The following is a 25,462-nucleotide window of genomic DNA, read 5'->3' as shown; positions in this document are numbered from 1 at the left end:
AAAGGATGATGGACAATATTTTCCGCGACATCGATTGTATTTTTATATACATCGATGATATTCTTATTTTTTCAAATAGTGAAGATGAGCATTCCAAACACCTCGATACTGTTTTACAGAAACTCAGTGAGTACGACCTTAAAATTTCCCTTTCTAAATGTATTTTCAATGTTTTTCAACTTGAATTTTTGGGATTTCACATATCTGTTGATGGTCTTAAGCCAAGTGACAAGAAAATCCGCGAATTAAATGAATTTCCTCAACCGAACGATTAAAAATCACTGCGTCGATTCCTTGGCAAATTTTTACAGAAAATTAGTTCCAAATTTCATTGAAATCAGTTTACCACTCACCGAGTGTATTCGGTTGAATCAAAAATCTAAGAAAATAGATTTTACAAAGGAGGAAGTTGAATCCTTTGAAAGGATAAAAACAAGTTTATCAGGTGTAACCGCTCTACTTTATCCCGATTCAAAAGCTACTAATTATCAGCTTGTTACGGACAGTTCCAGTTACGCTGTTGGAGCAGCACTTCATCAAATGATTGGCAATCAACCAATTCCTATTGGATTCTTTTCAAAAAAGTTATCACAAACTCAACAAAAATATTCTACCTTTGACAGAGAATTGCTAGCTGCTTATTTAGCAATCTTGTATTTTAAACATCAGGTGGAAGGTAGAAACTTGTTGTTATTAACAGATCATAAACCGCTCTGCAGTGCCTTTAAAAGCCAAACACCTTTAAAATCCGATAAACAACAACGTCACCTTTGTTTCTTGAGTGAATATGTGACTGATATTTCACACATAAAAGGTTCACAGAACATTGTAGCTGATTGCTTATCGCGACCAGCGTATGCAATCACAATTGATATTTGTGACTTACAGGAGATGGCCAATCACCAAACCACTGATGAAGAAACGAAAACTCTATGTGATCAACTGAAGCCGTATCAGATTAATGAACATAATACAATATTATGTGACGTGTCATTACCTTTTCCACGACCTTTTGTCACACAAAAGCTCCGGAAATCTGTTTTTGACAGTTTACATAACTTGTCACACCCTGGAATTGCTGCTTCAACTAAAATGATAACTTCCAGATATTTTTGGCCCAAAATGGCCAAGTCAATAAAGGAATGGTGCAAGGAATGTCAGTATTGCCAACAAGCAAAGATAAACAAACACACAAAAAGTGACGCGCATCCGTTTGAATTGCCATCCAGCAGATTACAAACTGTACACATTGACATTGTTGGCCCTCTACCACCAGTCAAGAGAAAAACAGACCCGTATTTCTCTCCCTATCGTTATTTATTAACATGCATCGATAGAAATACGAGATGGGTAGAGGCTTGTCCATTGACCGAAATAACTGCAGCGTCAGTATCAACTGCTTTTGTTGATCTGTGGATATCGCGATTTGGTGTGCCCCTCCATGTCGTTACAGACAGAGGTAGCCAATTCGAGTCTGAGCTGTTCTCAGAACTGTCTAAAATTATAGGGTTCCACAGGCTGAGAACGACTTTGTACCATCCCCAAGCAAACGGAATGATCGAGTGAGCACATAGAACATTAAAGACAGCAATTATTGCCAGAAGAGAATTTTGGTTGTCTGCTCTTCCCATAGTTCTTCTAGGTATCAGGATTACACCCAACGATTCCAATTATTCACCATTTACTGCAGTTACGGGTGCTAATGCACATATACCTAGATTTTTAATCGATCCGTACGAGGATGCAAACATTGATATAACAGATGCTCACATAAAAGCTCTAGCTGAGGAGATGCAGAAATTTGACACAGACGGATTATCCAGTGGACACCTCCATTCTTTACCTACTGTGTACATTCCTAAGGATATTCAAATTTGTGACAGCGTCTGGTTGAGAACAGACAGGATTTGAAAATCTATGGAAGCTCCATATACAGGTCCATTCCAAGTAGTACATCGTCATGGCAAATATTTAACTATTAAAATGTCTGATGATGTACACAGTAACGTTTCCATAGATAGATTGAAGCCTGCATATTCTTCAACAACGTCAAAAGATTTTGTTCCACCCCTTCCAGTATCTGACACTTTTGTATCTTCCTCTGATACAGAGGTTGAAAAGAAACAAACCAAATCAAAGTCCGGAAGAACCATCAGGTGGAAGAAGGACAACACATATTTTTATTATGAAATAAAAATGAAATAAAAATTTTCTAATCCTTCAGCACATGCTTCATCTTTTCGCTAATAAGTAAATTTTGTTTTCCTTTTTTTTTTATATATATAAAAAAACACAAAAAAAAACACAAAAAAAAATCCCCAACCTACATTTACATGTAAATATCCTACCAAACTTTTCTCCACAAAGAAAACCAAAGCTATTTTATCGTGAACGATGAACCTTTAAACTCCGTTTACTGGGCGGAAAGTTATATGGTGAGCTACGATGTTCACTCTTTCGCTGCCGGAAGTTCAAGTGCCCCGAAACGTTTTCTGCGCATGCGGCTAGAGGCGCCTTTTTACTAAATTACTTTAAAAATTCAATGTTTTGATTTTCTGACCAATCAGAGAATTTTCCAAGCTGTCGGAAATTCGATGTCTGTGGGAGCCGATGAGAATCTTTAAAAGAGCTCTGTATTTTCCCAAAAAAAAAAACAGTTAACAAAAATTTAGAGATAGTGTTGGAAGGCATATATCACTACTGTCTGCAACTCAACACTTTGAACATAACAGTCAGCTAATCAGACAATAACATATAATTTGAACATAACAGTCAGCTAATCAGACAATGTAGGCGAATACACAGACACAGAAACAGTAACTAACTTTTGCATTCCCCCTTTTATTATCGTATGCTCACTTGAAATTATGTTTATGAAAATAATTATTTTAAAACTTCTCACATTTTTCAATGAACCTTCCAGAGCGATTAATTAACTCTACTCAAAAACTTTCAGTGAAAATTATTTTATATAGTTGAGTGAGGAAATTTTCTTTACGATTTACAGACCCGTGAACTAATCACGGTTCTTGAATTATTAACTCAAACTTCCTCGAAATCTCAAACTAATTTCCCCCTTTTGTTCACTCATAAATGAACTATTATTTTCAATGAAAATATTTCCTAAAATGTAATAAATCTTTTTCCTTTTATAAATTGAGAGTTAACCTTGTTTGTTATGTTGATATATTTTCTACGAAAGAACCTCGTAAATTCGACTCTCTGTCTCGCTCTCTTTACTTCTTTTCCCCACAATAATAACATTAATTAATAATAATTAAACAATAAAAAAAAATAGGAATAGGCCAAATTCTCTCCTTGTGCTCCTTGTTTTTCAAGTGCAGAGGTCTGAAAATACTTCTGTGCTAGCATTAAGAGTAATAGTATTAAAAGTAGTTAGTCAATGACGAAACTTTATAATAATTTAATAACAATAAAAGTAAATGAAAGAAAATTACTGGAATAATAAAAGAAGAAAAATATCTTGAATTTAACAAATAGTCATAAAAACCAAATGTAGGTATCCAATTACGCACAAAACAGAAAACAAAACTATTAGTAATTGTTGTGGAGACGCCCACTAATTAACATATGCGGGTGACTGAGATATATAAAGGTATCAATCACCAATACCGGGGGAGTTCGGCAACGACCGTCAAATAGGCAAGACGCTTATGCTGCCTCCAGTAAGACATGCAACACGCCACCTGCCGGAATATCTTCAACTGAAGTATATCCGAAGACATGTAAATATGTATATAACTTTTCTTCCTAATATATTATTTATACCTTTACTTTCGTGTTCTTGTAAATTATTTGTGCAGACACAACAGTAACAATAAAAACAATAAGAATAAAAACGAATGCATAAAGAGTAATAAACCAAATATAATAATAATATTAGTAATATTATTTACCAATGTAATTGCTTTGTCAATACGGAGGCCGAGAAGCCGTGAAAATCCGGTTATAATGGTCTGTTTAATGAGAAAAACATCCAGAGAAGAAAACGTGTCATGTTACTAGTCTCAGCTTCCATATATGCAACTGCTTACCGATGTCATAAGGGTGAATAAAACTGCGATAAAAAAGACCCGGTGATTTCGGGGTTTGTGGGAGGAGAAAACATAAAGAGGAAGAAATAATACCTATTGTTCTTATCTTTTCACAACGTTTTGGTCGACACAACCTCTACCCTCTTCAGGTGTACTTTGTCCAACTCAGAAATCTTTCTGCCAAACTCGGGAATCTGCACAGCATTTCAAACAGAACCTTTTATTTTGCAACGATGAGTTTTTAGATTTCCGAGTTTGGCAGAACAACTTCCGAGTTCTACAAAATGCACATGAAAAAGGCCGAAGGTTATATCAAACGAAATGCTGTAAAAATATCAGTCAAGATAGGATAAATAATTTGAATAATCCAAATAATATGAATTATCAATCCTCATCTCACAACTTCCAAAACCATAATATTAGTCATTAATATTAGATTTGTCCTAAATAATTCTACTTGCTCATAGCATGAAAATATCCCTAACTGTAAATGGAATTGCAACGTAACCTTTTTTTTTTTTTTTTTTTTTTGCTTCTGCACCTTATTCTTTCTGACGTTGTGTCATCCTTATGTGTAACATCCAGATAAGCCTCTCCATCCTCATGGATGTTCATCTTTAAGCACTAGACTAGCATCTCGTCCCGAAAATGTTTCAGGTCATCTATTCCCTTTCGCTTGAAGTTTCGAAAGACACAATCAAATGGCCATTGCTTCGAAAAGAGTAAGATTTTAGATTAGTTTACTAAGAGAATATGCCCCAAAATAAAGAGTCTGAAATGTAAAAAGTGAAATACGACCTGCCGTAAAGTAAATTAAAAAATATGACAGTGAAACGCAACATGTCGGAAAATGTAACGTTGTCGTACCAGATAACACATGCGAAGTTATCGTCCTTCATTATCACGTAATGACTATTTATCTCGTTTTAATGAAGCTCTCTGGTCTATTAGTTCGTTTTATCTTTATATTCCATGACTTTCATATTCGACAAACGCGCCATGTTTGATTGTGCTTTCCTCGTAGGAATTGGTTGAAAGCATTCGATCTTACAAAATTATATTCTTTACTGTCCTTAATTAACTTTTTTATTCATAGGCTCCTCTCCTTGAACTTGCCTGTGCGCTTTCTCGTTCTAGTATGACGATAGAGACTCAAAATTGAGCGTTCTTGTCCCATTATGAAGTTATGTATTCAACTAATTTTCTTTAGTTTATCTGTAGCAGTGGTTTTTAACCTTCTTTTTACTCATGGGCCCTTTTCTCCTTCTTTTCTTTAGTAGACCCTCTCCTAATTATTAGTCATAGTATGGTGAAGCAAAGGTTAGGCAGAAAATATAATAGAAAAAGAACTGCGCATATTTAAAGCCAGCTTCTATCACTTTTTATTGCTTTCAGGGCAATTTTATGGCATTTTTTGGAAATCTAGAAAATACACTCAACTTCGAATGAATGTTTACTGCAGCTGTTTTCACGTCAAACCAAAATTGCAGAAGAAATTAAACTTTTGATAATAAAGAAAACATTATGAGTTAGTTTTATTCATAAACTACGCAAATTGGTAATATTTTGTCTGTGGACACCCAGAAATATTTCATAAACCCCTAGGGTTCATACGGACCCCAGTTGAGAACCCCTGATCTATGCCAACTCTCTCCTAACACGAGATTCAGTTTGAATATCATTATATATGAATGCCTTTTCCAAATGGTATTTGTGTGAACACATCCATATATTCACTCACCACAACGCTGTGATCGACCTACACGTGCAAGGCCAGGATTGTTTATCGATCGAGTCGTCACTCCAACAAAGAATCCTCACGAGTTCAGTTTGCAAACAAATAACAATGAGGAACGATTTTTTAATGGAGTATATTTTTTTAAGTCGAATTCTATTTAACCCATAGTTGGGACCCTAACAGGTACTACCACTCCGGGTCAGAGTGGACCTGGAAGCAATGGCAATTAAAGGGTGGCTCCACACTCCCCAAGGCCCGCAAGCCGGGGCCTCACCATCGGATATTGTTTTAGGTCAGGGTTAAGTTTGGTATTTAATTATGAATGCGCTTTTGGAATTGAAATATCTTTTGACATAGTATTAATTGTGAGTTTATTTTAAAAGTAAATAAAAGACATTCGTTATTCTGTGCGCGAAAACAAAGAATTTGGAGCGAAGACATTAGGGGCGTGTTGAGCGCTCGTTTCTATCTTACACCAGCCGGCACGCACGCTACGTAAAATCGATAACAAAAGTAAAAGATAATTATTTTTTTGTGTGTTTTGAAATCTTCATTTCTCGGTCAGCTCAAAGAAGATTTGGGATTTACTTGGAGAATTCTTCAACGGAAGAAAGATAAGCCTTTCATTTCACTTTGTAGTAACACGACATCAGCCTTACCGACTTTTGCATGTGGATCCCTACAAAGAAAAATATGTCTGGCACTACACAAACGTCATATTTTCCCAAGTGTAAAACATCAGAAACACGTATTTTTATATTGACTTACTCATATACGTTTACTTCTCAGAATACATACATACATGCATGCACACACACACACACACACACACATACACACACAGATTGAGAGCATATAAAATGTATACTTTATTAAGTATAAATTCCTTATAAAATAGTCAAAGTTGTTACGAATAATAAGTTCAATTAAAGTGTATTTCGGCCTTCAGAGAATATATACTTTAAAATTACACTCCAGTTACAATAAAAGAGTAGTTTTATATTTATTTGATGATGAAAATAGTATTTTTAATATAAATGACATTTTTATATTTGCTTATATGTGTTGCACGTGTTTCATTGTACATATAATCGATACTGCCATCACACAAATCATAAGATACACACACACACACACACACACACACACACATAGCAACAGTCACACATAAATAGATAGAATACAGAAGATGTGCTTCAAAATAGGAAAAATATAAATTCCAGAAATATATATTAGTGGTCTGGCAAGGCCACAGGGGAGACAACCAAGCAAAAGAATCCGAAGCAAAATTCATCCCAAAGCAACAAAACTAAAGCTGGCTTGTTATGACATATATATAAAGTGGATTTTCATTTTACTAAATAAATATATAAAAGTGATCCTGCACTCAATGATATCTTCATATCTTGGAAACTACTCGTTTCACGGCATTTTTACTGTTGTTTTCCTTTTCAGTAACCGCGAAAACCTCAATAGTGATTATTTCAAATGAATTTTTTGTGGGTGGAAAGATACTGCACCTTTAACAATATTTCAATCATTGCCAGTTGTTTTCCTAGTTTTGCATATGAATTACAAAATATCTGATATTTCTCCCAAAACCCCTGGCCTTGATAGAGTGGAGACAAAAACTTGCTGCTATGGTTCCAAATATTTCTCATATGTTTTATTTCCTCTCTTTGATTTTCATACATAAAGTAAATTTCACATTGTATAAGGATGATTTGATACTGGAGATTTGCATAATCGTACCTTATTTCCAAAAGAGGGGCAATATAACATATGAGAAATATTTGGAATATTTCAAGCGGTCATCCGCTTTTGTGTTAAAAAAAAATATCGAAACTAAAAATACTTTTTGTGACCAATACATTTTTGTGAACAAGAACGGAGGACCGCTTGAAATATAAAAAATTAAATATTAAATATAAAAATGTAATATTAAATACAAAAAACATTGTTTTTATATTTCAAAAACTCTCATAATCTTGAAATCATATATATATATATATATATATATATATATATATATATATATATATATATATTACAAAAATATATTGAAAAAATAAAAGTGTAAAATTTACTTTCCACTTATTCCAATGTGCTGTTCCATCATTAAACTGAAATTTCACTAACTTCGAGTGGCTTTTCGGCTTGGTAAGTGGTTAACCATTGGTATATACACTACATAAGTTATTATTTTGAGGATATTGACTGTATACATAATTAGTATTTTACGTGATATTTATTTAGTTTCTGTACAGTTAGTAACAGACGAAATAGGAAAAAGAAAACAGATTTGAAACTTCAAAAGAAAAAAAAATACATTTTAGAGATTTTGATATTTTTTAGCCATCATCCCTGAATTTTCCCTCAGCATCTAAACCTACAGAGTTTAAGCCATTGTTGAGATGGCTTGTTCCCTCTTGGTTTAGAGTATGCATTTGGTCCTGTGCAATATGAGGAGGTCCACATTAACACACTTTGCATTATCTCTTTGAAAAAAGAGCTAGTTGATTGTTCTTCGCCTGAGGAGTACTTCTTCGGAATGCTGACCAGCCTGCTTAGTTTTCTTTTCTTTTTTAGCCCGGAGTAGTCTTCCTCTAGGAAAATTGCTTTTCAAATCCAACTTTACGACCCTTGTGGCACATCATCTCGCCGTGAGAGGGGAGATAACTTTTGATACATGAACATTTTTCTGGGCAAAATATTAATGAATTACGTATTTTTTTATACTGTTGAAAAGATGCAAAAAGATCATTTCAGATAATTAAACATGTACAATTTTCATTTTTTTTTAATTTTCGGTTGATAACAGAGGGACATCTTCTATAATATACGTCTCACCTCTCTGTTTAAATGTATGTATGTATGTATGTATGTATGTAGTTCAAGGATTGGTGTGGGCGTGTGTTAAAACACACAAATGCTCTAGCGTCATAGATAGCTTCTCCCAATCTAATCATCCCCACGTGCACGTCGTGAGTTCTGCCATGTTAACGGGGCTCCGGTGAATGGCGAGTGTTCAGAGCTAGAAAACTGAATCCCCACTGCTTTGTGGGATAAAGTTTTTTTTACCAAAGGTTAAGGGTGAGGTAACTCTGACAGAAACCTCCAGAAGAGCTTAGGCCCTGTTGACTGCACCATTCATGACCCACCGGCGTGTGGACCATGTTCTGGTTTCCAGTCATGGGTAAATGACATTAGCGGGGTAGAAGGAGCTCCTATAACCCGTGGTGGAGGCAATCCTTCTAAGAGAGGACAATTCTTACGAGAAATCTGCGGTCAAAGCAATTACCAGTCATCTTGCAATGGCTTGTCACTGGGTTATTGTTGTTGAGACTTAGAGAGTTGCACTCGTGTCGCAAAACGTTTGTCACTTTAATACAACGATGTACAGATGTTACTTGAGATCTATCTTGTCATCTGAGATGACATGGACGACAAGATTGGGAAAACTCAATGTGACGGCGATCACCTGGAAAGCAATCATCATGTATATAAATACTTAAAACTTTTGACAGATGGTTTGAAAAGTGATGAAACCCGTATCGTTTCAAACCTCGGCCTTGCGGGCGAAAATATCGAAAAATTAGCCCAAAACATTAATTCTTTCATCCTCAACGTGGTAGTTTTCTACAAGGAGGGGTTGCTTTTTTCGCAGATATTTTCGAAAGTCATCCACTCTTTTCGATTGACTAGCCTTAATATTGACATTCGTCATTTCCGGTTTCGCGATGGACGCAACAGGAAAGACGTCACGTTTTTTTTTTGTTTTTTTAGTTCTTTTCCTCCTTCGTGTTACGGGTTCGAGCTTGCGTGCCTATTCCCATTTTTTTTTTTTTTGCTCAATAAACACCTCCAAACACCCGGGCAACGCTGGGGACACAGTTTAGTCTATAGTATAAATCTCACCTGTCTGTTTAAATATATGTACGTATGCATGTATGTATGCCTAAAACTTTCGACAGAGTCGACGAATTTTCATGGAATCGTTATCGTTTTGAAGCGCGACGTCTCGAACGACAAATATCGAAAAATTGAATAAAACATTAATTCCTTCACCCTAAACTGGGCACTTTTTTCAGGGTGTGGTCTCTTTTTTCGCCGATATTTTCGAAAGTCATCCGGTCTTTTCGATTGACTAGCCTTAATTTAAACCTTTACCACTTCCGAGTTAGCGATGGACGCAGCGGCGAAGACGTCACGTTTTTTGGGGGTTTTTTTTCACGTTCTTTTTCTCCATCGTGGTACGAGTTCGAGCCTGCCTGCCTTCCTACTACCACTTTTTTTTTGCTCACACGCACCTTCAAACACCCGAGTAATGCCGGGCACCCAATCTAGTCTATAATATACATCTCATCTGTCTATTAAAATGTTTGTATGTATGTATGTCTCGCAAAAAATTTCGACAGAGGCGACGGATCCTGACAATATCGGTATCATTTTGAAGCTCGACGTCTTGGACGACAAATATCGAAACATTGGTCAATAACCCTCAACTGGCCAATTTTCTACAAGGAGGGGTCGTTTTTTTTTTTGTCGCCGACATTTTAACAAGTCGTCGTCACCGTTGGATTGACTTCGGTTTATGTCAACACTTTTAACTTCCGGTCGCGTCATGGCGATATCGACTAAGACGTTAGATTTTCTTTCACTTTCTTTTCCGCCTTAGCATCACAGGTTCGAGCCTGCCTGCCAACTACCACTCTTTTTTTTCTTCTTTTTTTTTTTTTGCTCAACACACACCTCCAAACACGCGGGAAACGCAGGCACCCAGACTAGTAAATTATAAAGTGAATTTATAGACAAGCAAAAAGGCAAAGTAAAAAATAAACGAACGTTTGTACCACATCTACTAACGTAATCATCATCATCATCATCATCATTATCGTATGAATCTTAAGATTCTATTGTTGACATTTTATTTAATTGTTGTTTCACCCCAAACAAGGCACAATGCCACTTTGATTTCAATTGGGGCTAAATTTGCAGAGATACTATGTAGGGAGTTGAGCAGCGAGATGTCTGTTCACATTACACTTGAACTTCGTCTCAGTGCAGTAGAGTAGTGACTCGAGAGCGAATTCCAAAGTTTATCAGTTTTAGGAAAGAAACTATTTAAGTAAAAGGAGTTGCTGTTATCTGATTAGTCTGGGGGTAATTACATTAGGAGAATACGGGTACTTGGAGTTCATCGAAGCACATTCACCACCAAATACTTGTAAATCAACTACAGGAATGCGATCGGACAGAGGTCGGCCTTAGGTTGATAGTGTGGGACATACTAGCTTGGGGATTTTTTTTTTTTTTACATAGGAATCACCACTTGTCTGAGAGCGAGAGACTAGTGGCAAATGCATCAGCCCATATATAGTAGTGACCTTTTAGAAATGCACAATACTCTTAGGTGTGAGTAATTTTCTATTACGGTAGAGAGAGGCTACCTTCTTAGCAGAAGCCTTGGCAATGTCCTCGATGTATTTGTTCGCATTCATATCGCCTGTGAATGTTAAGCCGATGAGTTGGAACAAAGAGTTTTCAGATGCTGTAGCATTAGTCATGTCAATCAGTTGTTGAAACGGTTGTAATTATTAAAGCGAAGAAGCTTAGTCTTGGCAATATTTAATGTTTCCATCCATTTACGTTCGCATTGGTTTCCCCGATATTTTTCTAATCATAACTCTATCTTGAAAAACATCGGCTATTTAAAGGAAGGATCACATGAAGGTTACCAACATCCTCAGTTAAAGTAATTTTGTGGAACAAATTGGATTCGAACTTGGATCACCTAGGTCATCAGTCTGTACCGTTAACCACGTGACCATTGTCATTTCCCCCACACGCAATAACAAAGGAAATAAGAAAACGTTTGTAACACATTTAATGACGCAATGACAAAGGAAAGAGAAAGTTGTGTTTATTCTATAGGAAGTTTGGTTAAATCTAATTAATGCGCTTGAAAATACACTGCAATTTACCCTTTTTGCACAAAATTAAAGCAAGGATAACAATAGGATAAACCTGTTTTCCCGGATCTCGTTTTTAGCATGATAAAAAAGGAGGAAAAGAGACTGAAAACAAAAATAAAATAAATAAAACGAATAAAACGTGACAATGTAAGCAAAATTAATTCGACACACCCAGTTTAATGGGCGCCATTGTTGTAACATCACGTGACAATAAGGGGATTTTCTTATTGTCTTTTTTTTATTTTTATTGTTTCTTTTTTTTTTTATTTTGTTTGTTTTTTCGTCTCGATTACTATTTTCGTCCCTTGATAAAATTTGTTGATATCTTCGGGCCTTGCCAAATTTTATGGTTGGCTTTTCAGCAATCCCATGGGACAAAGGATTCGGCATCATTACACACACACACACACACACACACACACACACACACAACGGAGACGTAATAGTGCTTCAGTGGGTGACGATACGAACTGAAAACTTAGTTATGCCGGGTTCGAATAAAGGACGTGCTACAGAAACATTTTCATTTGAAGACATTTGCAACTTTCAATTGGTCCCTCCTGCAAGTATCCAATATTCTTCTAGAAAGTATTCTTAATAGAAAGATATCTAGGAAACGAATGCCAACAAAATTATTATGACTGATGCTCAACCACAAACACACACACACACAAACACAAACAAACAAACAACCACAAATACACACACATACACACACACATACACACACACACACACACACAAGCGCTTTCAAATTATTGTTTTCTAAAATGCCTGTTCATTGAGCACTCTATTGACAGCTGGTTGCAACAAGCATTTCCTATTTTTTCAACGCATCATGCGAGAGATGTTCATTAAGTAATGCCCTTGACCCACTGCTCATAGCAGTAGAGCAACGAAACTTTGCACAGTTATTAGTCTTTTTTCTGCATAGGAACCATTCAGAGTTACGTATTTTTCACATGTAATGCATTTCTGGAGACTGTTTTTGTAGAACACCTCAGGTCGGTCCTCCAACCAAGACATGACTTCAGAAACAAGTCTTCATCTGAGAAACGCTTTCCTTTCAAAAACAACTTCATGAATTGAACGAGGTGAAAGACAGAAAGTGCAAAGTCAGGGGAGTAGAGGGATGAAAGAAGATTTCATAGTCGCATGCACGTGTGTGGGGGGGGGCGTTGTCTTGCAGGAGGAGAATACCTTTGCTCATCTTGCACAACCTCCTGAATTAAAAACGGATAACTAAGTACTAGCTTTCTGTTATTTTTAACAATATATATATATATATATATATATATATATATATATATATATATATATATATACCAGCAGGCCGCCCGGCAATGCCCAGTCGTAAAATATGCTTAAATATGATATTTTCATTAATGCAGATTTCGTATTTATTATTATATTATTTTGGACCCAATATACAGTAATGATTTTAAAAGTTAAAAAAAAAAAACCTTTGCGCCACCAACGAGAATCGAAACCAAACCGTTTGGCTTACGAATTACTTTTTCCTTTGACGTGAATGCTTCAGCTAAGAAGACACGTTTGCTACTAGACTAAAACTTAAAACATGAACCAATAGCTATTATGTATATTCGTAATGCCGTCATTTGACCTTCACCTGGCAAATTCCATGTCTTTAATTTTCACGTTTGCACCCATTTTCGGCAGTTAAAATTCAAATATAAAGTTTCGCATGGGTTCGAATATCCTATATATTAAGTTTCATAATGTAGATAAAAAAACTGACAAATAAATTTGGTAGGTAAAATTTTTAAACAAATATATATACGTATACATATATATATATATATATATATATATATATATATATATATATATATATATATATATATATATAGAAAAGGTGTTTGTGTTTACTATAAATTTTTTAAGCAAATATTACGTAAGTATAAATCATGCAGAATATCTGAATGAATATAATTACACATAATAGTTAACTAAAGATGATCATCCCATAAGAAAACGGAAAAACTGAAAAACTAATAGAGAATTAATTAAAATGAATGTTTAAAAATATGCAAATCTGCTAGATCTTTTGAAGATGAATTCAGTTCTACGACCCGTCTATAACAAAGTTTTATTTTAACAAAGGGTTTTAATTTTGAATACTAATACAAAAAAAGTATAGGAGTATATATATATATATATATATATATATATATATATATATATATATATATATATATATATATATATATATATATGAGAACTCTAACATTACCCTATATATGCTCTCGAATCCAAAAATGGCATTAATTGAGCTTGGACTTCTTCAAACTTGATATATTGATTATTTACTTAAAATTTAAATCAGTTTTCATACACTAATCGTAATATATATATATATATATATATATAATATTTTAATTATGAAACATGTTTTTTCATCTACTACGATTAGTATATGAAAAAATGATTTACATTTAAAGTAAATGATCAAATTATATATGTGTGTGTGTGTGTGTGTGTGTGTGTGTGTGTGTTATACACACATATATAAGCAAACATTGTTAAAAATAACAGAAAGCTTTTCCGATACCTTTCGCTTTCTCTCACCATCTCTCTCTCCACACATACACACACACACACACACACACACACACACACACACATATGTGTGTGCCTGTGTGTGTCTGTGTGTACATTTTCCTACCAAATAACTCTTCCAATTTTGGGTCTAATGACTGGAGATTTGATATAGGGAGTACTGAAATTTGAGAAAATGTTTCTAATCGGTTTTCGGCCAGAAATTTGGCCGTCAAGAAGTTAAAGTTCAACGATTTGACCTTTGAGAACTCTACCATCTTTCTTCGCCAATTTTGGGTCTAAGCGCCTAAAATCTTAAATGTGGGTTACTTAGACATAGATTAAAATTTTCAATTTGATTTGAACCCAAAAAATAAATCTTAAAGGTCAAAATTGAGGTCAAAGTTTTAAAATAATTTGACCTCTACTGTCTCTACCAAATTACTCAGCCAATTTCTGATCAAAACATTTGAAAGTTTACATAAAGAGTATTCAGAGATAAGGTAAGCTTTTTGATCGGTTCGGGTCGAAAATTTGAACTGCCAAGGAGTCAAAGTTCAAAAGATTTGACCTTTGCGGTGTCTAGCAAAGTATTCAGCCAATTCTTGGTCTAAACATTTGAAATTTATGCATAACGGGTATTCAGATGTGCGGCAAGAATTTTAATCAGTTTTGGGTCGAAAATGTGGTTGCCAAAAGGTCAAAGTTGAAAGAGTTGACCCTTGCAGATTCTACCCAATTCCTCCGCCAATTTTGGATCTAAAAACTTTAAATTTTAGATGTAGGTAACTTGGACATGTGTAAAACTTTGTATTTTGATTTGTGAATTAAGGGGTCATAATCTGGGTTAAAATTGAAAACAATTGACCTCTACGGTCTCTACGAAATTACTCAGACAAATTTTGGTCTAAACATTTGAAATCTTACATGAAGTGTATTTACACGTAGGGCAAGTTATGAATAGTACGTAACCGGACTGAACTGCTAATATATATATATATATATATATATATATATATATATATATATATATATATATATAGAGAGAGAGAGAGAGAGAGAGAGAGAGAGAGAGAGAAATTCTGACTGTCTGTCTGTATCTCTCCCTCTCTCTCTCTCTCTCTCTCTCTCTCTCTCTCTCTCTCTCTTTCTGATTCACTGACGAATGCGCCTGCACTGTTTTATGCGAATAGGCAATGTGTCTCTTTTTACAGCTGAACCAATAATTTTTCATTGCCGCCAACGTTGTGTCGTTTCTTCTAACCGTAAGGTTTTTAGACCGCACTTGTTGATCGTCTTCTTTTACCCTCCAACCCAATCCCCTATTCGGTCCATGTGCGATCACCTCGCGCGTGTGCGTGTGTGTGTGTGGAACAGGACGGCTCTGTTGATACATCTTACCTCTCCCCTAACCCGTCTAACCTTACACATATCACCCACAACATCTGATCCAATCTGCACGCGATTGTCTCACCATAATTATGCTTGACCGCCAGCTTTTCCATCGACTGATGACGTCATCTGATTGTTTACAGAGAAAACTGATAAGCCCCATCGGCCAACGAATACAATACACACACACACACACACACACACACACACACACACACACACACATTAACAATGGATACCGTAGAATAAAACGTTGAGGTAAGATATGTCAAAAGTGTATTGGTCCATAATATTATCGTTGATCACTTTTTATTTGCAGGTCATTTATAAAATGCCGAACAATTGTTCAGAATTGCACCAAATTTGGCATAAATAATTCTTCAGTTTTGGGTCAAAATTTTACTACTACTATTACTACTACTACTACTACTACTACTACTGGAGCACTAGGAACAATACCGAAAAACTTTTAAAAAAGAATGGGAGAAATTGGAATCAGATGGATGGCTGATAAGATACAACGGATAACAATAATGAAACCGGCTGAAATACGGAGACTAACACACATGAGCTACAGGTGCAAGCCGGGTGTAGAGAACTTGCTGTAGATATAAAACACAAAAGGACATTACGTAGAATCATGAAAGCTGAAACTCTGTGTGTGTGCGTGTTACCGTAACCTGGCGCCACATCAAATAAGTGAAGAGGGCCAAGGATGATAGAAAGACCAAGGAGTGAAAGCACTAGCCAGACCTCCACTGGTTGAGTGTAAAGAGGACTGGGACCTTGGCGAGGCTTATTGCCACTCAATTTCCAGTGAAAACCAACGATCGCTGCTAATTAGAAATCAATGGTAAGCGGCTGCTACGATAATGCAAATTCATCATGGCTATTGAAGAGGTGGAGAATACTGAAAATGTAGGGAGACCTGTTGTCACTCAGACTCCAGAGAACACCACAAGTTGTTCTCAAAGAGAAATCTATGCAACCCCCTATTGAGTAAATAATAAGAAAAGGGGAGAGTGAGACTACAGCGAATAAAAATGGAAACAAAAAAACAGCTGAAATTTTAAAGAAAATCATCGAATATGGAAGTCAACCAACATAAACTATGAACTGGGGTTAGGACAATTAATAAGAGTCGGACTCAGGAATTGGAAAAATCGGATTTTGGGGGGTATCGGAATCGGAAAAAATTATGCCCATCTTCCAATACCCAAAACGATTATTTGTATTGCTTTTTTATTTCTTTGCTTTTGTTTAAAACTTATCTTTCCAAGGCTCGTATTAATAATAAAATGATAAATCTTTATAGATTTCGAACTACCAAAAAACTAAAATCCATAGTGTTACATATCTTATCGTTTAAGTTCTCACTGGGGTTATCATCGAGGCGCACCATTTACGTTTTGGTGTATAACATAAAAGGATTCCGTGTGCGCATGATTGTCTCTAATATAAATGGTTGTGTGTTTAATTATCATAAAGGGAATCGTGTGTGTGACATGTATTTTCAGAACCTACCTCTGCTTCTTCGATGTTGGGCCATCTGGAAATTTCTCATCCTGGAGGGAGACTTGATACCTGTTTGACGAAGATTTATCACTCCAAGACGATGAATGGGTTTTATAGCTTTTATTTCACTTTCCCCAGAGGTCCTGCAGAAGGTGGAAGTGAAATCGGCCTGTGTGGGTTCTTCTTCTACACACGTCAGCGTTCGTCTCCCCCCCCCTCCCCAGTGAAGAGGGGGGAGACAACGGGAAGCCGTCCGTCTTCTTCAAAGCCCAAATCAAATCTCACAGATCTAGCCAACCTGGCCACGTCACTCATACATAATCTGGTCAGCTGACCTTCGGTTCTGGTAAACGTGTCTACACTCCACGTTTACTCACCTCTCTCTCTCTCTCTCCCTCTCTCTCTCTCTTATTCTGTAACATTCCTTCCCCCTTTTTATCAAAATATATGGCGAAGGCATACATTTTCTACTTCCCACATTTACTAAGAATGGGATATATATGATCAACCCACTGGCAAAGAAAACTGTCATACCTTTATTGAATATACTAAGTAAAATAATATCAACAAATAATACCATGTGGCTCTAATCCTTGCGCCCTCGAAGGTCAACAACTCCCTGTGACCCCATGGTCTCTTCATAATTTAAATCAGAATTTCAGGAGCATCCTTTACTCCCGTCGACACTACGCGTGATCGATAAATTCTCGGCAATCAACCAAATAATAAAATCGAGGTCCATCTGCCTCTTCAAAACGGACTATCATCGTCCTTGGCTTTACAGATCAGCGTTTCTTCCCATAGGTAGCACACAAAAAAATTTTCCCATCCCAAGCCTTATCCTATTTATCATAAGCCTACTCTTATTACTAGTATTTTGTGGGAAACAAAAAACCTCTTAACATTCCTTATGGTGGGTAGCCTTCTATTTTCCTAAGTACTTGCATACATATTTCATTCATCTTCTCTTGAGCGATTCGTCACATAATGGCCACGTCAGCCATTGCACCCCCTCTGCCCCTTACGCCATGTCAGAGGGCATTTTATTTGCTCCCTGAAGTTGATTACAACTAGATCCGCTCACGCTGGACAGAATACATTCCGTTTACTGCTATGTCAGAAAAAACTTTTTTTTTCCAAAGTCGGTAAGCGCAACCTGCTTTGAAGACACATAGCTTCACGGAAAACATCGGATTTCCACACATGAAGTACTCAAACTTACTCCATGTTGATTCTACTCGAAATCAATAGAAATCACGATAAAAAAAAATAAAATTCGAATCATTTCTCGAGAATAATGAAATTAATAACTACCCATGTAATTCAACACCTCTCCAAAATTCTAACATGCTTGCCACAGAAATTAAATTCCATTCACGCCCCACTTTTTTCTTTCATTTCTTCATATAGTTTATTTAACCCTATATTTATCCTTTTTTTTCTACCTTACTTATGTGGTCAAAACGTCACTCATGTCGAATAGAACATTTATTCTACTTTTCGAAAATTGAAATTAATACCGACTGAACCTTTGACTCTTCCGAAACTTTTTTATTATTATTATTATTTATTACACTGTTTAAATCTTATTTCTTTCTCTTTTTCCCTATTTTATTATTACTATTATGATGATTAATTAATTAATTAACAACGCGTTCTTTCTTTTATTAATCATTCTTTCAATAGACCCCACAAGCAAAGATTCCACCTCCCCATTCTGCGAAAAAAAAAATACATGTCAAAGAATAAGAAAATTCTGCCAATACCGTTTGACAACACATCAATTACATAAAAATAATAAATTAAAAAATACAAAAATATCCTATAAGCAATCACAAAGTCCCATCTCACTAACAACAAAATTCCAAATAACAAAACACAGATCCGTGGAAACCCATTTGACCACGTCATCAACTAGGTCGGCTGCATAGTGCATCATCTTTTACCATTCCACAGAATTCAAAATTAAAGAAAAATCACAGTCGTTTACAAAAAATACCTAGACATTTACAATTAAAATACATAGTCGTTTCTAAAATAAAATAAAACGACTCACTTATAAAGTCTCAGACAATCCTAACACTCGATGGAACTAAAATTGTCCCTGTCAGAAAAAAATTCCTAAGAAAAAAAAAATCGTACAATTAGTGAAAAAGGAAAAAAAAATCACATTTTCCATTGTTTTTCATCAAAAGTTACACTTAGTTTCCCACAGTTTAAAAATGCAACAAAATATTCATAACACATATTTGTGATTGACGTGTTTATCTTTTGGTAAGCTGAAAGGCTCATTCCTGACGCATACTTACTAAAGTCATATGTTCTATTTTTTTTCTGGTTTACTCACTGGCTGTTCATTAAAAATATACAATTTATTATCTGTATGTCTATCGTCATAGCTGTTTTTTTTTCAATTTCTTCTATTGTTTTTTCTATGTCTCCTAATGCGATAAACATTTTTTTTTTGCTAATTCTATATATAAAGTTTTACATCTGTGTGTCTGTATGTCTTCCTTTTCTTTCTTCGTGAAAAGGTTGTACGTGTGTATTGATTTTCTTTTTTTTAATTATTTTTCTAATTCGCCTAGTGTTTTAATGGACCCTACGTTGTGTGTGTGTTGATTTGTATTTTTTTTCTACTGTTCTTTCTTTTTCTTTTTTTCCATACATTTTATTGTTTTTCTTGTCCTTTTTTTTTCTTTTTTCCCCGTGGCAACGAAACTCTTTTTTTTTTCTTCTTTTTTTCTTTTAAACCCACCCTTGCTAGGTGGTCTGGTCAGTTACGGCACCAAATTGAACATTTTATATATTGGTTAACATTGAAGTTATCCTAGGGTTATCATCGAGGTGCACCATTTACGTTTTGGTGTATAACATAAAAGGATTCCGTGTGCGTATGATTGTCTCTAATATAAATGGTTGTGTGTTTGATTATCATAAAGGGAATCGTTTGTGTAACATGTATTTTCAGAACCTACCTCTGCTTCTTCGATGTTGGACCATCTGGAAATTTCTCATCCTGGAGGGAGACTTGATACCTGTTTGACGAAGATTTATCACTCCAAGACGATGAATGGGTTTTATAGTTTTTATTTCACTTTCCCCAGAGGTCCTGCAGAAGGTGGAAGTGAAATCGGCCTGTGTGGGTTCTTCTTCTACACACGTCAGCGTTCGTCTCCCCCCTCCCCAGTGAAGATGAGGGAGACAACGGGAAGCCGTCCGTCTTCTTCAAAGCCCAAATCAAATCTCACAGATCTAGCCAACCTGACCACGTTACTCATACATAATCTGGTCAGCTGACCTTCGGTTCTGGTAAACGTGTCTACACTCCACGTTTACTCACCCCTCCCTCTCTCTCTCTCTCTCTCTCTCTCTCTCTCTCTCTCTCTCTCTCTCTCTCTCTCTCTCTGTAACAATAGGTCATATCCATGAATCTAGTTTTACATTTTTGAAAATATATATCCACGTTATGAATAGTTTTTGCGGTGATCCGACCCTCAACACACAAAAAATATTATACATTTAGAAATATTAGGTTGATGCATAAATAATGTCGTTTTTTAACGTTCAACTATAAAAACGGCATTTTTTTTGCACAAACCTTATATAAAAAGAACCGAATCAGAATCGGTAATTCTATCGGAATCGGAAATTTAGACAAGAATCGAAGTCGGGAAAAATATTGCAATCGTCCCATCACTACTATGAACACTAACCAACCACTAGAAAACTGCAACAGAGATAAAACATTTGTTTTATCAAATCTATTAAACTGAAACTGTAAGGTATTTCGTCTTATATAAAAATAAAATAAATAAATGAATAAAAACTAAAGCTAAAATAAATATATAAATTAAAGAATAAATACATAAAATAAAAAGGCACCACTCTCGACTCATACACAAAATAACTGTGAAGGGTCAAATAGAATGAAAAGAAGAGGAAGAGTACTAGTCAGGCCTCCGCCGGATAAGATAAAAGTGTACTGGGTCCTTAGGGACGCTTATTGCCACTCGAATTCCAGTGAAGACCAATTGTTGGTGTCATTAAGAAATTGATTGTAAACAGTTGTTGCGATAACACAAAATCATTTGAAAAGTTAGAGATGAAGAGTACTGGTGTTATGTATTCGCTGCGGCCGGTCGTCAAATGTGTTTTTCAGACTACATAATTTCTAAAAATTAACTTTTGTCATTGTCTCGATATATACATTTGGAAGGAGAAATAAAACACAAACAGTTGATTATAAAAATGTGTTTATTCAAATAATGTTATATTTTAATTTTCATGTTATGAATTAAGTAAGAGTCTTAAGAGAGATGAGAGTTTTAAGGGAACAGATGCTAGTTATTATATATATTCGTTGTAAGTGTTCATATTGTTGAGATGTTCATATTATATATAAAGAGAGAGTGAGAGTTTATAAATGAGAGAGATTGCATATAAATACATTTTGAGAAGGTGTTTTCATATCTAGATAGACAGACCGATAGGTTGGCATTTATGCCGATGCATTGACAGATTGGCATTTATGCTTTGACAGTTCGTATGAACGGGAGTGTTTATATAACATAAATAGACACATATACTTTCTAAACATATATTTTTTAGATGATGAATTTCGGATAGTTCTTATATATAAATTGACAATACCTTTTTCATGTAATGATAGACACAGGAGACGGCAGTTATAAAAACATGATGAGCATTTATTCTTCCACTTAACCGGTTGGTGGCTTTGCGTTCAGGAATTCAAAGGTTCACATTCTAATGTTTCAAAAGTGACCGTCTCGCTTCTAGACGTTCGATTCCCATGTCTGGACCCAGACTATCGTCTGACTCTGACTCTCTGCCTCCCTTCTTCTGACTTCTCACTAACTCTAACTAACTAACTCTCACTTCCTATATTGAGAAATCCATGCATGTCCGGCCAACGTGACCACAATTCACGTGCCATCAACATGCGCGACCTGCACGTTTCCGAACATTCTGATTTCCCATTTTTTTTTCCTTTGTTGTTTTCACAAAGGAATTCAACCTGAATATCTAATTCATTTAACCCATATTTTATTATCCACATTCTTTCTAATAATGAATATTTTATTTATTATTTATTTCATCAGTATTAACAATTTACTGGACATTTCATTTAAACCTATTGTTCTTTAAAACTTATCTCCAGGGTTCGATTCTCGTTTTCTCTCATTTTATTTTCATTTTAACTAAATCTCTCTATTTTTATACTTACATGAAAAGGGGACAGCCCTTATCATGTAACATCCCTCCCCTCCACGGCCGTAACAATAAACCTTTTCGATTTCAGAATGGCAGCTATGACATCAGTGAAGGCAAATGGCGGGTGTGTGTGTATGTGTGCTTGGCAGTGAAGAAAAATGTGTCGCTTTCCTGCTGTGGTCGCTGCTCTCTGATCTTCCTGTTGTCTGTAACCTCTATTTTATTGGCACAGATGACGTCAAAACATTTTATTTTTAAATGTTTTTTTTTACGTCAGTCAGAGTGATTTAATCATTATACGATGATCTGCGCATGAGAGCTAAATTGACCGACCTATCTCAACGAAAGTGCTCAACGATAAGAAACGAGTTTCTTAAAGAGTTTGACATAATTATTTACTATAATAATTATATATATATATATATATATATATATATATATATATATATATATATATATATATAAACAAATAAATATACGCTATTGAACCATATCACAGCTCAACTCTGTACACTCTCAAATAGTAGCCCTTTACGTTCCAAGTGACAATATGCCTTGCTTGGGTTGAAAACGAGTAAAACAAAAAAGTACGCAAGACCAACGAAAATTCTGTTATAAAATGTAAGCATGCGATTTCAAAAATACTCATGTCAGACCATGAAAACTCTATTTCAAACTAAAGCGTGACACAAATCCTCTTATAGACATGCGTCCATTAAATGTACGCGTTTGGCGACGATTTTTCTTCAAGCTTGATCGTGACCAGACAAAATCTCTCACAGAGATTCAAAGACGCATCTTAACGAGTTAAATAATAGGAAAGAATATCATTATTTTCACGTGTGTTTGTGCAGATTCTATATCAAAACGTTGAGGAAAACAAAATATATTGTCAACTGAACTTTGAACGCTCGAAAGTTGACACTGTATGTTGTTTTAGTGAGGAGGTGGGCATTTGCCAATTAAAATCTGAACTGGGAGTGCTGTACTGACGTCATTAGGGTTAGTGTGACACGTGGCTAGACTGGTTTGGACAACTTAACTGGTCAACTTAGTCACTGAACCAACGCTGTGTAGAAAACTCAGGTAGCACTCAAAGGTAATATAGGTGCTTGGTGAGAAATGTGATTATTTTCTCCGCCTATGTGAGATTGTTTGCCACGCAACGCCACCGCGAATAAAATGAAATGAATTTATTTTTTTAAGACGACGTCGAGTTAATGAATTAGTCAATATAAACATCAGACGAATAAAAAAAAATGTCATGTATTTAAAAAAAGAAAAATTGTTATTGCGTAAAACAATTAGATTTAGAATTCTATTTCATGACAAAAATTAACACTTTAGAAGAAGAATCGATTTAAGATTCAATCCAACATTTCAGCGAATACTAAGCGTAAGATATTCAAACTGTTTCTATAGTACAATTGAACCTAAACTACATTGTGCATGAAGAGGTTCTTAAAAGAATTCCGGATGTGTGTGTGTATGTCCATGTTTGTGTTTGTTGATAGAACTTTGTTCAGATATTAATTCGAATTTTTGTTAGTTTAAATTTATTTTTTCTCAAATAAATATTACGTATCATTAAAAATTGTTTATTTAACAATAAATATAATATTGATTATACATTATTTTATTTGTAATGCTATAGGATAACAATTACAAATTTTTAAAGAAAAGAGAGGTTTCATGTGGCTTTGCGGCGGAGGGTGGCGCGACTGACTCCGAATTAAAAGTTTGCATGTTCAAATCGCGTCATGGTCAGTCAGTTTCAATAGTTTTGGAGTAAGTTCATTTTTTACGTCTAACATAAAGCCATTTATCATTTGATCAGTACAAAAGTGCTTAAACAAAAACTATTGCTCTTTTGTAAGTTGTAAATATATACATTCCATGATGAAGGGATTTTTCGAAGAATGGATTCGAAATGTGATTAGAAATCCAATTTTTCAATCTATGCAGGACGCTAATACACACACACACACACACATATATGTATATATACGTAAATATACATACAGTACCGGCAAAAAGAAAGTCCGCACTTGTAATTTTTTTTAAATATAACTGTTTAAACAACCTATACCTCATTTGATTCGCCTTTTATTCCTCTATAATTTTACTTGGTCATATTTGACTTTTAATTGAAATATTATAGTGTTCACATCAATTTAAAAAAATAACTTCAAATGTAGGAAGCAAAAAGAAAGTCCGCAGCAACAAATTCACTTAAAACCAGCTTAAATTGTCGCCCTAAATCAATTTAAAATATCCACTAACAGGCAACAAAGCATCTCTAATCGTAATTGTTGTTGTTCCAGGTTATGCAACGTAACATTTAATCCATATGCCACTACTTTCTCTTAGTGATCGTCAGGAGCTCATCATTAATCTCCACGTTTCTGGTTTATCCAATCGAGAAATTGGCCGCATATTGAAATTTGATAAGAAAACGGTACACAAGACTGTGCAAAAGCACCAAAACACCGACAGTGTTCATGATGCCCCTAAATCTGGTCGTACTAGAGTTACTTCTAACAGGGAAAACAATGCTATCAAGATCCGCAACCTAAGAAACAGATTTGAAACGGCTCCCAAATCCAACAACAGTGCAATCTTGTTAAAAAGTGCTCTCTTTCTACTGTCAATAACAGATTAAATGAATTTAATCTGCGAGGAAGTGTTGCAAGACGCAAGCCAATGATTTCTGTAAAGAACAGAAAGCGCCGTTTGGACTTTGTCAGATGAAATGAAGATCATGACTCTTCATATTGATCAAAGGTGCTTTTTAACGACGAAAGCAAGTTCAATAGGCTAGAAAGTGATGGTAGGCAGTATGCCCATCAGTGGAAAGACGAAGAATTTAATCCTATGTGCTCAGTTTCAACGCTGCAGGGGGATGGAGGTTCAGTTTTCGTGTGGGTATTATTAGTACCAATGGTCCAAGACCTATAGTTCGCTTGTAAGGTCGAATTAATTCAACTAAGTGC

The 25,462-nt window shown here is 35.3% G+C and overlaps 1 long non-coding RNA gene across 1 annotated transcript in view; it reads left to right on the top strand.

The window, feature by feature from the left end:
• Window positions 1–3,649: 3,649 nt before the first annotated feature.
• The window catches only part of LOC145278301 (uncharacterized), a 34,369-nt gene continuing 12,556 nt past the window's right edge, over window positions 3,650–25,462 (top strand). Inside the window, exon 1 of the long non-coding RNA XR_013868352.1 lies at window positions 3,650–3,746. This is a non-coding gene — a long non-coding RNA (uncharacterized LOC145278301). The remainder of the gene's footprint in view (window positions 3,747–25,462) is intronic.

Source organism: Euprymna scolopes, chromosome 6 (assembly GCF_053919585.1).
Source record: "Euprymna scolopes isolate OS-2025 chromosome 6, ASM5391958v1, whole genome shotgun sequence".
In the NCBI taxonomy this organism is placed as follows: domain Eukaryota; kingdom Metazoa; phylum Mollusca; class Cephalopoda; order Sepiida; family Sepiolidae; genus Euprymna; species Euprymna scolopes.
The sequence above is the reverse complement of the archived record's forward strand: the minus strand, read 5'-3'. Positions and strand labels throughout refer to the sequence as shown.